This window comes from Zalophus californianus, chromosome 3, assembly GCF_009762305.2.
Source record: "Zalophus californianus isolate mZalCal1 chromosome 3, mZalCal1.pri.v2, whole genome shotgun sequence".
Classification (NCBI taxonomy): Eukaryota; Metazoa; Chordata; class Mammalia; order Carnivora; family Otariidae; genus Zalophus; species Zalophus californianus.
In genome coordinates, this window is record NC_045597.1 from 137,440,871 (window position 1) to 137,455,129 (window position 14,259).

A 14,259-nucleotide genomic window follows, 5' to 3' on the forward strand; every position below is an offset into this window, starting at 1 on the left:
CTGTTGGATCATCCACTCAGTTGCTGGTTTTTATCCTTTGGAAACCTCCAACTCTCCGCTCATGTCCCTGGCAAAGGTGACAGGCAAGTTCAAATCTCGATGAATCATCTCACCTTTACCTACTCTATCAGGTCTGCCCATTACCCAGAATCTCTTTAATGAGCCATCTGGTCCAATAATAATGACAGATAATTTTCTCTCTACAGGCAGTGGAGGGGAGGGTTGGGGGGAGAGCTAAATTTTCACATGCACTAATGAAGATAATGAAACAATAGTATCAGGAAGACCACCATATCATAATGGAAACTGAAAAATAGGGTAGAATCAAGCAACAGACAAAAATGAAGATCCTTGAATTGTGGTGGAGCTCAATCTCTTTCAAAAAAAATATAAATAAAATCAAACATCATATCAAAATCCTTGAATCACAATAAAGACTTATAAAATTTGTATGGTAGCAGAGCTCCTCAAAAATCGTTCCCTGCCCGGCACATGCTCGTAGCATCAGGATAACCACTGGCTCCTATATGATGAGCTAACTCGAAGGTGTGCAGATGATTACAGCCACAAGAATTGCTGGGAGGATATACACTGACATTCAGCTTCAGACCATGTGGCATCTCGATGGAATACTGGAAAAAATCAATGACAGCTCTTCTGAAGAAAAGATTTTGCATAGGGGACGAAGTTTAAAGGACGGAACTATAAACAGTAATAGGAACTGCGAATGGTGGTATCTGCCATACATTTTAAAAAGAACATATTTGGGAAGAAATGCTTTGAAGCACAACTGTTACACAGATTCGCCACGATCTTTGGCATAACTAGTTAGTGATAGGTCCTGTTAAGGAAACATTTCTGTTCCATCTTTCCACCCAAAACACAAATGCACTGAGTAGGGCGCCTGGGTGGCTCAGTCGTTAAGTGTCTGCCTTCGGCTCAGGTCATGATCCCGGGGTCCTGGGATTGAGCCCCACATCGGGCTCCCTGCTCTGCGGGAGACCTGCTTCTCCCTCTCCCACTCCCCCTGCTTGTGTTCCCTCTCTCCCTGTCTCTCTCTCTGTCAAATAAATAAAATAAATAAAGTCTTTAAACAAAACAAAACAAACAAAAATGCACAGAGTAAGCAATGGTTCATATTTCACTAGAAGTTTCATGATTCTTAAATTGGAAGTATAGTGATGAAATTTGCAAGGATACTACATAAATAATCAGGTTGGTCTTATTTGAAGTATCAGAACAGCACAGTCTGTTGAATTATTTCTTCGTCAGATGCATCCCATTTAATAACTGGAAGATTGCATTATTGTTCTTATTTATTCATCACACTTCCTGTAAGAGGATGGTCTATCCTACACATTTCCATGTGACTTGCAGTCCCTTCATAGGGGAGGCACATACTTCCTCACTTATTAACATTGGGTTTACCCATGTGATTTGTTTTGGCCAATGAAATGTGAGACACAGTTGATGTGTAGTATCTAAACAGAAGCTTGAGAGCCATTGCATGGTTCAGCCATTATATTCTTTGCACTCTGCCATAATAATGAGTGTCCTAAGTAGGTGTTGCTCCTTCATCCTGTTCAACCTGGATCCTGAAATGAACACACACTGAGCAGAGAGAAACGCAGCTAACCCATTCCATGAGTGAAAATGAAACCTTTGCTGTTGTAAGCCATTAAGCTATTTGCATGTTTCTCATTGCAACACAAACTAGCAAAAAGCTCATTCCACAATAACCATGCAGATTAGCACGGTAGCTATCCATTAACTGTATTTGTCAACTATGCAATCTATGTAAAATCCAGATGAAGTGCTCCAGTCCAAATGGCTTAGATAAAGACATGCTGCACAAAAGAAATGTAATTGATGTTAATCTTAATTTTCTACCTAGGACTTTTTTACTTATTTGGAAGGTTGATAACAAACAGGTTGTTGACATAATATATCCAGCTTCCCCATGTTCATTAAAAACATTTTCACTGTGCTCAAATTAAGACTGTTATCAGCTTGTCTCTTCAAATAAAAACCATGTGCTTAGTTTTAAAGGAATCGTCATTTTTGGTCAAAACATTACTAATTCCCAGAGTATTGTATAGAGTAAGAAATCAATTTGCATTTATGAGTTTGTATAAACAATTCAGTTGATTTCCAACATTCCCAACAGCATTAGAAGCAAAATCATGTATTAGAACAGAGCGTAGAAGCACTAGGAATCACAGAGCTTTCTGTGGGATTTTATAGCTAATGAAGTGCCATACCATAATTCGTTTGTCTTTCAGTTATATTTTATCCTAAGAATCCAATTTTGACAATTTCTAGGCTTGACATCTTTAAGGCCAGATTATGCAGCCTCACTTTTGAAGACAAATTATTTCAAGTTCTGTATTTACACAGTGTCATGATGATTGGTCAGATCTACGAAAACGTTAGGTAAATCAGTTGCTTAATACAATGTTGGCATAAAGTGAATCCCAAGGACTGGCAAATGAGGCCACATTCCTCATTTCTGGCCTTGGTCTTATATTTAGAAATATCTTTGCCTCTCTGTGATTATAAAAACATTCTGGGTTGTCATACTAGGAACAAATAAAAAGGTTTTGGGAAGTACACCCAGGCCTTGTATAAAGTGGGGCTATCTGCCCATTAGCTTAACTTAGGGCAGCAGCACCACAAAGCCAGGTTGGACTTCACCAGCTGAGTATCCTAGTAGCCATGTCCTCCTGGCTTTAGGAAGGACATCTTGCTGGTCTGTTCCTTGCCATGTACCCTAAAGGAGAACCTTCCTGAATGCCTGTTCCCTAATCTCAGTCTACTCTAGGACAGGCCAAGCTACTAAGCCTGTTGTACGGATGGCTTGTGGACCCAGTGGATAAGATGTTCAAAAGGAGAATCAAACAGTGACCCATATTATTGCTGAAGAAATGCATAATGAGTGCTTGCACAAAACAGTCTCCACCTGGCTTCCTTCTTCTTTGCTTTATTTTTTATTTTTTTTTTTTAGATTTTATTTATTTATTTGAGAGAGAGAATGAGAGATAGAGAGCACGAGAGTCAGAGAGAGAAGCAGACTCCCTGCTGAGCAAGGAGCCCGACATGGGACTCGATCCCGGGACTCCAGGATCATGACCTGAGCCGAAGGCAGTCACTTAACCAACTGAGCCACCCAGGCGCCCTCTTCTTTGCTTTAGGAAAGAAATATTATACCTACCAAATGGGGGAGCTTGACTCAACCTCTAGGCCAGACAAGTTTTCTAATACTTCTCACTAAGTTTAACAAACCATTCATTCAATCACAGACAAGAATTCCTAAACAACCCCCCCTTCATCTCCCTTCCAAGTAAACCAGCACTTTGTCCTATTACTGTCATGCATTTCACTTCAACGTATGCTGTAAACCCCACATTACATTATTTTGTTGTTGTTTAAACAGTCAATTATCTTTTTAAAAGATTGAAATAATAAGAAAAAAATCTAACACATTTACCTACATTTTTACCATTTCCAATGCTCGATTCTTTTTGGTACTTTCATATTTCTGCCTAAAAGATTTCCTTTAACATTTTTTGCAATGTGGATAACACTGATGATGAACTCTTTCATCTTTTTAATGTTTGAAAAAGTCTTCATTTTGCCTTCATTTTTAAAAGATATTTTAGTGTAGTATATCTATGAGAGCTTTTCGTTATAGTACTTTAAAGATGTTGCTTTTTTGTTGTTGTTTATGTTGTTTCTGTCAAGAAATGTTCTGTCATCATTATCTTTGTTCTCCTGTGCATGTCATGTCTTTTTTCTCTCTTTCTGGTTGCTTTTAGTATTTTCTCTTTATAACTTGTTTTAAACAATTTGATCATGATGTTGCCTTGGTGTTTTCTTCATGTTTCTTGGGCTTGGGGTTTGTTGAACTTCTTGGATCTGTTTTTATCAAATTTGGAAAAATGTTGGCTTTTTGTTTTTTCAAAGATTGTTTTTTTTCTGTCACTCCCATCCCTCTTTCTGTCAGGGCTCCAATTACATGTACATTAGGCCACTTGAAGTTGTCCCACGGCTCACTGATGCTTTATTCCTTTTGTTCCCCCAGACTTGTTTTTGTCTAAGTTCATTGTGGATGGTTTATATTGCCATGTCTTCAAGTTCATTCTTGTTTTTTCTGCAATATCCAATCTAAAATTAATCCTATCCAGTGCATTTTTCAGCTCTGTCATTGTTCGCATTTCTACAAATTCAATTTGTGTCATTTTCTGATCTTCCATGCCTCCACTTAACATACTCAATCTTTCCTCTCGTTCAGTGTTTCTCAACCTCACCACTACTGACATTTTGGGCTGAATAATTCTTCATTGTGGGGGCTGTCCTGTGCACCGTAGGATGGTGAGCAGCAACCTTGGCTTCTACCCACTATATGCCAGTAGCACCACTTCTGCCAAACTCTGACAACCAAACTATCTCCAGACATTGCCAAATGTTGCCTGGGGGGAAGAATTGCTCCTCTATTGAAAACAACTACTAGCTTTTGGAACATACGCAATACAGTTGTGATACCTATTTCAATGTCTTTGCTTACCAAATTCTATGATCTGTGTCAGTTTTCTCACCATTTCTATTGATTGATTTTTCTCCTTATAATTTTCCTGCTTCTTCACATGTCTTACAGTTTTTCGATGATTATATTATATATTTTATTATTATATTAAAATATTTGTTATTATTTACATTGTGAATTCTACTTTCTTGGGTGATGGATATCCTTATATTTCTATAAATATTCTTATGTTCCTATAAATAAATTGTGTTTGGTGAAGATGCATTTGGCCATCACCCTGTAGAAGAGATGATTCCAAACCTTACATTTTATTCCCTGTAAATATCAATCAGTTTTTCATCTACTAGCAAATTAATTTCAGCATTCCTGAGCTGCCATATGTGTTTGTTCTTTGGATTCTTCTTTGAAAGGGTTTTAACCTCTTACTGTTTCCCTCATTAGTTAATGAGTTAAATAAAATCTTTGACATGGACTTTTTAATAGTTGTGTGACAGTCATGATTTTGCCTTATTTGTAAAAATATCTTTTATTAGTAGCATATATGAATTATTATAACGTGCATGATTATTATTATTATGTTTGAGAGGATTTGGAGAACATGTCAAACTGTCCTTTGGAACAAAGTATGTTTTTCTAAGTCCTGGCTTCGTTTCAAATTCTGTATGACAAATCTGGCTAGCCACCTATTTTTGTAAATAAAATTTTGTTGGCATACAGCCATTCATTCATTTACACATTGTCTCTGGCTGCTTTTGTACTATAAAAGCAGACTTGAGAATTCTGAAAGAGACTATATGACCCACAAGCCTAAAATATTTACTCTCTGGCCCTTGATAGGAAAAATTTGTTGACTCCTGCTTTCTGATTTGACACCAACCTGCTTTACCATATTAACTGCAAATGAAAATTCTGTTACTTATTTAAGTTGGGATTGCCAGGCTTTTTCTGTACCTCCAAATAGATGTGCAATGCTAATGCAGAGGGAGCGTCTGCAGTTTATGAGACTAAATAGCATAGTGTTTACTATCTCCCACTGGCCTTGAAATCAGAGTGCACAGGGTTTGAAACCACACTCCCTCACTTAGGGCTGAGAGACGTCGATCAGGCTGCTCCATCTTTAACGTCCCCAAGCCTCCGTCACCTTATCCATAAAGAAGAAACAATGATATCTCATGTGATGGTTGTAAGGATTAAATGAGCTGCTATATGCATGCAAAGAGCTTAAGGCCCAGAACACAAAAATCCGTGTTGTTATTGGCCATAGGCAAGTTTTGGAAAGCACAGAAAAATAACATCTAGGCCTATTTTTGTAACTTTCTAAAATCTTTTTTTAAAGAGATTTTATCCATTTATTTGACAGAGAGAGAGCACAAGTAGGGGAGAACAGCAGAGGGAGAGGGAGAAGCAGGCTCCCCGCTGAGCAGGGAGCCCGATGCGGGGCTCAACCCCAAGACTCTGGAATCATGACCTGAGCCTAAGGCAGATGCTTAACTGACTGAGCCACCCAGGCACCCCTGCAACCTTCCTAAGTCTTATACCTCTTCCCAGACTGCCTGACTTCAAGATTTTCTCCACTATTCCCATGAAGTTTTCCCCTTCTCCTAACTCAAGAGGTAAAGCACTTGGGAAGTTGTGTGTCTGGTTAGTCGGGAGCACTCCAAGGAGAAACGTCACTAAGGTACCCCTAGCACAATCCCATCCTTATTATAGTAGACTGATAGCAAAAAGGACCTCCATTTTTCTCTTCCCGGTACCAATGCTCTTAATGATGTGATTTTGCAGCTTCTCCCATCTTGAGGTGGAATCTATTTTCCCTACTTCTGAATCTCTCCTGGCCTTGTTGCTTGCTTAACCAGTACAATGCAGCAGAAGTGAATGTGTCAGTTCTGAGAGGAGAACTCAAGTAGCCTTCCATGCTTCTGCATGCTCTTTTGAAACCCTGCCTCCTCGTGATAGCAAGCCTGAGTTAGCCTGCTAGAGGACAAGAGTACAGGAGTCTTATCCATGGCCATCCTAGTCTAATTAGCTCCTGGCTGATCTGCCGGCTGATCACAGATTCAAGTGAACCCAGATGAGATCAACAAAGCCCAGCTCAGATCAGCAGAACTACCTAACCAAGCCATAGACTCATGCGCAAAAATACATCTTTATTATATGCCAAAATAAATAAATGTCTGATAATTTCTCTTATTGGAATCTTGGCTACTTGATGATTGCTATCTACTGTTATTCTCCGGGAGAGTGTTGAGCATCCATATACAACACATTAAAATAGAGTGTTCATCTGAAAATGTGGTCCTAACTCAGCCCTGCTGTGTCAGGCCATTGATGAAATGATCAATTCAGATACATACTCAAGTGGAGAATTTCCTATAAAAGATTTGGACTGAATTCACAGTCCTTGACCACAAAGATTACGTAACAGTATTATGAGAACTTTTAAAGAAAAGATTGTAAATAGTTCCATCTACAAGACCGATTCTTATGATAGGGCCACTATTAGAACCCATATGTTTTCATGACAAAAGGATTTTTGAGTTCCCACTGGTTAGCCTCCTGTTTGGAAATGGTGTTAATAGAACAAAATCTGAGTAACTGCTAGAGAACACGCTATTCCTTGGGACTATAACAAGAAATAACATGATTATATTCAGGTGCATTTTCCCAAGGTAGCCAAAAGGGAATAAAATTCTCTCTGGGTCTCTGGTATTTCCCTTGTGATTCTAAGGCTGACTATGCCTTTGCCTCTTCCACTGTACAGAAACTGCCACCCTGAGTCACTTTAAGCCAGTCATTTCATTGCTCTGGGCCTCAGTTTCCTCATCTGTCATATGAGGTTATTGGATTATCTCTCAGGTCTCTTCTATCCCTGTCAATTTCAGATACATATTTTTTTTTCTTAACAATTTTTGTTCTTACTCATCCAACATTTATTTCCTATCTATTATGTGTTAGGCATTTTACTAGTAACTGGAGATACAGCAGTGAATAATGGGACATGGCCTCTGGCCTCACATTAATAATGATAACAAAAATGACAGCAAGCATATCATTAACAATAACTGCTACCATACTACATTATAGGCTCTGAAACACTTTCACAGGCATTTTTACATTTGACCTTCAGTGCAGCGTGTTAACTGGTTAGGACAAGTATTATCAACTGCATTTTACATATGAAGAAGCCGAGACTCAGAAACATTTAGCAGTTTGGCCAAGGCTATAAGGAACTCATATTACCATTTAGGATTTAGAAATTTTGATCCTGATTATTTACAAAAAATTTTCTACTGGGAAAAGTTTCAAACATACTAAAAAATAGTAGGATGATAAATCCCAAATACCTATAACCCCAACTTTAAACTTATCAATATTTTGACCATATTTCCTTCATCTTCCCCCACCCCAGCCCCAATTTTTTCCTTTGCATTACTGTTTTAAGCAAATCTCAGAGAGGGGCACCTGGCTGGCTCGGAGGAACAGAGGACTCTTGATCTTGGGGTTGTGAGTTCGAGTCCCACCGTTGGGTGTAGAGATTACTAAAACAATAAATTAAAAAAAAAAGTTAAGCAAATCCCAGAGATCATGCTATTTAATCTTTTCATACTCAATATAAATCTTTAAAAAGAGCATTATTTTAACATAACCACAATGCCATTTTCACATTTAGCAACATCGGTAAAACTTTGTCTCATTTAGGTAATAATTCTTGATGTTCACTTGGATAGAATGAAGTTTACAGATGTGTATAAACTTGTCTTAGCACAGCAGGTTCTTGGTTTCTAGATCATCGCTCCTCTCTCAAAGCACTAATTTTGTGGTAGGGGCTACTATTTGCCCTCCTGTGCCTCACCCCTTTCCCCTGGTTATAGATTTTTTAGCTAGGAACATGGCCATGAGGAATAAAGACTATTTCTCAACCTTCCTTGCACATGGATGTGGCTATGTGAGTAAATTCTACTATAGGAGATGTTTAGACTCAACTAAAGTGTTGAGTTTAGCTCCTGGGAAGTGTTCTTAAAGGGAGGGAATATGCTTTCTTTACCCTTCCTCCTTTTCGCTGACTAGAATGTAGAATCAGTAGCTGGAACTTAAGCATCTTGATCATTAAGGCTGCGTACTAAGTCCAGTAAGTGAGACATCAAGAGAGGAGTCAGATCCTTGATGATCATGGAGTCACCATATCAGTTTAGAAGTAAACTTCTATTTTCTCAACTTCAAGCCAACACATTTATTTTGACTTCTCATTGTTTTGATACATGTAGCCAAATGAATCCTAACTTATTCATATTTCTGTGTACTTCTTTCTCTATTTCTCCATTATGGTGGAGTTAGGCGCCTAGAAAGATGGGTTAGCTCTGAGCTAATGCCTCCTCATCTAATGTAACTACTAAATGAGGTGTGTTACATTCAACCTAATGTTTTAAAATGACATATTGTCAGCTTCCAGAATTCCTTTCTCTTGGGTCTGTCCTTGCTATATAATCAACATCTTTCTTGCTTTCTTAATTGATAGGCTATCCAAATATACCAATGATTTGGTTCTTAAAAGAGATGTTTTGTTCATAAAGTTTGCAGAAAGGACTTGGAGAAGGATGGAAAAGGCCTAAACTGTTGAATTTATAACAAGCATTGGATACTGAACTCAAACCCAGCCTCATAACCCATCTCAGATCTCTGTAAATGCATCTCTGCTTTCAGAGCTGGTCTGGGTGAGCTGTCACAATTGATGTAATCATTATCAGAAGATCACAGTATACATACAGAAGTTCAAATATTGTCAACAGTTCTACATTTAAAAGATTTCTTATGTAATTTTACAGCTGGTAAATCAACCCCTGATGACACAGTGAAATAGGACCAGGATATTAAAGCATTTAAACATAGGTTTTTAATTTGTTAACCAAACATTAGGACATCTCCTCAGTCTCTTTTCATATTAAAAAAAAAAAAAAGACCTGCAGTAACAAAAGTCTTAAAGTTTCTTTCAAAAATGTAGGCTGATTTTTGGGCATCTGGGTGGCTCAGTCGTTAAGCATCTGCCTTCAGCTCAGGTCATGATCCCAGGGTCCTGGGATGGAGCCCTGCATCGGGCTCCCTGCTCGGCGGGAAGCCTGCTTCTCCCTCTCCCACTCCCCCTGCTTGTGTTCCTGCTCTTGCTGTCTCTCTCTCTGTCAAACAGGTAAATAAAATATTTTTTAAACATTTCTAAAAATATAGGCTGATTTCTAACAGTCCAAAACTTTGCATTGTATAATCAAATAGAAGCTAATAAAAAAAGAATGCACAACCGAGAGATTGAGCATTATTTTTTCTATTATCAATAGTCCTCTATTAAAGCAGTCTGTCAAATTTTTTTTTAAAGATTTTATTTATTTATTTGACACAGAGAGAGAGAGAGAGCGAGAGCAAGAACACAAGCAGGGGGAGTGGGAGAGGGAGAAGCAAGCCTCCGGCTGAGTAGGGAGCCCAATGTGGGGCTCTATCCCAGGACCCTGGGATCACGACCTGAGCCAAAGACAGACGCTTAATGACTGAGTTACCCAGGTGCCCCTCAAATTTTATTTTAAAGGATGTGAGTAATGGAGTTATTAGATCAATATCCTCATTGTAGTGTTTTTAGCTAAAGCAGAAACTCCCATAGGTACAGAAATTCCTGGGCCTGATGTTTATCTGCTGATGAGAAGTTTAAAGAATTGTAATGTACTTATTAATTGTGTCTGTGAGAGCAAAATGTTAACACATTGCAAATTTTACACTTCCAAGAAACTAGTGGAAAATAATTCCTAATAAAGAAAGCATAGGGAGTATGTAAAATCCTGCTTTGCCTCTCAGTCTTTGAGGAAAAACTTTAATTTTCAACTGCTACAGGCAGTAAAAAGTAGCTTTCAAATGTCAACTCCCTGCACTCTGTTAGGAATCTCCCTTATGGATATACATATATTGTTGCAGACAGTATTTTCCAAGAGGGGCTGAAACAGTATCTCGGATCTTAAGGGCTCTTTCTACAGTGTGATCTAAACATTTCTCCCTTGGAGAGGTAGAGTTGATGTCCTTTCCCCTCAAAACTGGGCAAACATTTGTGACTGCCCCAAGCAACAGAGCACTGCAGAATGATCACAAAAATGCCACGCGTTTCATCTTGCTCTCCTGGGACACTCACTCTTGGAATTCACATGCTAGGAAGTCCAAACTAGCCCATACAGAGAAACCACCAGGAGAGACCACATATGGGTATCCTGGGTGAGGGCCAGCATCAACTGCCAGATGTATGAATGAAGACTCATCCAGGACACCCCAGTTCAGTCTTGAGTCTTCTCAGCCGAGGCTTCAAATGTGGTGAAGCAGAGACAAGTCATCCATCCCCACTGTACTCTATCTGAATTCCTGACTGGCTGGCTGGGGGAGAAATGAGGAGATGTTGGTGGAACCACCATGAGATGAGTAAGTTCTGGAGATCTGAGGATGTATAGCATGGTGACGATAGTGAACAATACTGTATTGTATATTTGGAAGTTGGGAGTTGCTAAAAGAGTAGATCTTAAATGTTCTCACCACCGCCACAACAAAAATGGCAATTACGTGAGGTGATGGATGTGTTAACTAACCTTATTGTGGTGATCATTTCACAATATATATGTGCATCAAATCAACATGTTGTACACCCTCCACTTACACAATGTTATATGTCAATTATATCTAAAAAAAAAAAAAAGCTGGGAAAAAGAGGAGCAGTACATTTCTTTAATTGTTCAAGTAGTTGAGAAAAAAACTCTAACTGGGACATTGCTGGTTCTGTTCTTTTTTTTTTTTCCCTTCAATTTTGACTTAGAGAGGAATGTGCATATATTTGCAAAAATGTTGTTGTTGTTGTTGTTCAGGATGAGTTTACTGTAGAGAAATTACATTTTCTACAAATGGAATTGACACTCTCTTCCTCTCTCTTTTTAGTTCTCATCCTAGCTAAAAATGTAACTCCTCAAGTCAAAATATTTTACCTCGGTAGGGCAATCTAAAGTAAAATTGAAGGACTGGAACCTTCATTTTCTTGAGCCATTATATTGCAGAGGGGGACTTCCTGAACCTGAATTCTTTTTTTTTTTTTTTTTTTTTTTGGTCTTCTGCAGAATGAAGAAATAAAAATCCCACAGGAGATTCATAAAAGGAGGCATCTTACCAACAAGAACAGAGCTACCCAGTTTATTCATACCATAGCCCCAGGTCTTGAAACCAAACTTCCTGCTACTCAAGAGAAAGGATTTTGAATATTTGTAATTCTATAAAATCAGTTGTTAGTTTTTTGTTTTGTTTTGTTGTAAATAAAGAGTAATCTAAGACTATGTGTGTTAGGAGCATGATTGTGAGAGGAATTTTATTCAGAAGCAAGTGAAGATTCTCACAGATGCTCAAAGTCTACTTGCTCCAAAAGCCCTAATAGACACATTTTTCCCTTGCTGATTCTTCTCTACTTCACCTCCTTGAAATGCTAACACAACAGCTTATCAAATCTATAAAACTCAATGCAATGTGCATCACTCCCTCTCTTATTCCCTCATCTCACTATTTAGCATCATTGCCCTCTTTGGGCACACATCCACCAGGTGTTCTCCAGGAAGATTCCATTGGCTATTGGCTCTTCTCCTCACTCTTTTCTCTTTTGCTCTTGCTAAGTCTCTAGGGACTGATCAAATGAGTTTAACCATCCCCCCTATTTTAAAAAAATAAATGAAGTCTTTAGGTTTGTTTTAGTATTTCTTCTTACCTAGAAACTCCACTGGCAGGTGGAGGCCCGTGTATGGTATCCATTGATAGACGCTGAATCCCATCCTTACTGGTATTTGCTCCTTCGAGGTGAAAAAAATAAATGTTTTATAAAGCTCAAATTGGCCTTATCAAACAAAACATCTGCTAGATCAGTGAATGAGTGGTGACAGCAGGAGACAGCAGTGTTGGCCTCTCCAATAGAAGTCACTGCAGTTAATGGAAGCTATTATGGGAAAATTCTGGCAAGAAGTTTTCTTTTTCTTTTTTTTTTCTTCTCGACAGCTAAAATTTTTTAAAAGAAAAAAATGTATTCTGTTGCTAGGGTAACTGTGGTTTCAAAACTACTGTAACAAAAGCCAGATATCACATATCAAACTACCAAATTGTTAATTTGACTGGTATTTTAAAATAACTACTTAAAAGAGATATTTTCTCCTTATCTAGGTATCGAGGGCAGAAAAAAAGGGTGAAATAGGAGGAAACTAAAGGAGGAGAAGAGAGGAAAAGGAAACTGGTAGATTCAAGGAATGTTTTTGCTTTGGTAAATATTTGTTTGAAATAAAAGTCCTTTCACCCTGTTACAGATATATTTGCATACAAGAATTATTCAGTTAGATTCAAAACATAAGGAGGATACTGAGTTATCCTGTTTTCAATTTCTTTTCCCACATTTCAAACCCTGCCTGGGTTTTAAGTGTATGGTTTTCTGTGGGCACTTGGTAAAGGAACTGGTTACTTAGGAGAGTCATGCATGTTCTGAAATCTTTTATGGGTGATTGTGTTTTCCTGTGTCTTGCTTTTCATCACTTGATTTAAAGGGAATATAATAAAGCCATTAAGGGCTTGGACTCTGGAGTCAGACATAGCTAGGACTGAATTCCTTTTTACCTTTCACTAAATTCCTTTAACCTCTCTGATCCTCTTTCTTCATTTATAAAAAAGGATATCAGGACAAACATCATGGTTACTTCAATAAATAAATTGCAAGGAAAGAAATAGAGGGAGAAGGACCTATAGATTAGAAGAGACTTGAGAGACTGAATGTGTGGTTATTGCTTAGATCTGATTTGAAAGGAAAAAGAGCAATTGTAAAACCTCATTTATGAGACAACTGGGGAGACGTTGAACACTGATTAGATGTTTGATAATATTAAGGAATTATTTCAAATGTGTTTAGGTATGATTATAACATGGTATTGTGGTTTTGGTTTCTTTTTAAGAGTCTTTTGATATTCTAAGACATACTGGGATATTTACAAATAAATGATATGATGTCTGAGATTTGCATTAAAATAAGGGAGGAGGAAATGGATGGGGTAGAGAGTAAACAAGCTTGGCTAGGAGCTGACAATTGTTGATGCTGGCTGATGAACATAGAGGGGCTCATTATCATATTCCCTCTACTTTTAAATAAATATTTGAGATTTCCCATAATAAACATTTAAAAAGAGAGATAGCAATAATACTTACCTGATAAGATTTATCACGTGGATTAAATGAAATGCTGTGTGTAAAGCACTTGGCAGAGTGCCTGGCACATAAGTGCTCGATAAATATAAGCCATCTCTAGTTAGGGACAAGGCCTCCGCTTTCCCATGTGCAGACCTGTGAAAGCTGGGCCTATGAAATGTGCTGCGGATGGGAACAGCTAACCTTACTCCTTCCCAAACAGGCAACTGTTAGCTGTTACTCCACTCATCTTTACCCAACCTGATTCTGTACGAGGCCCTATGCTTTCCATACACAAACGAAAATTCTGTCTTACAGCAGCTATTGGTTTTGACTTTAGTTCCAAAGTAAGTTTTAGGTGGGAATGCTATTTCAGTGGAAAACCGGAGGCAAGAACCTATTTTAAGCTCAACTATTAAGTTTTGAGCATATTGACAGGATCGTCCTATATAGTTTTATGTAACTTTTATAACAATCGTTCCAAGTCTAAATTATTAGTTTCA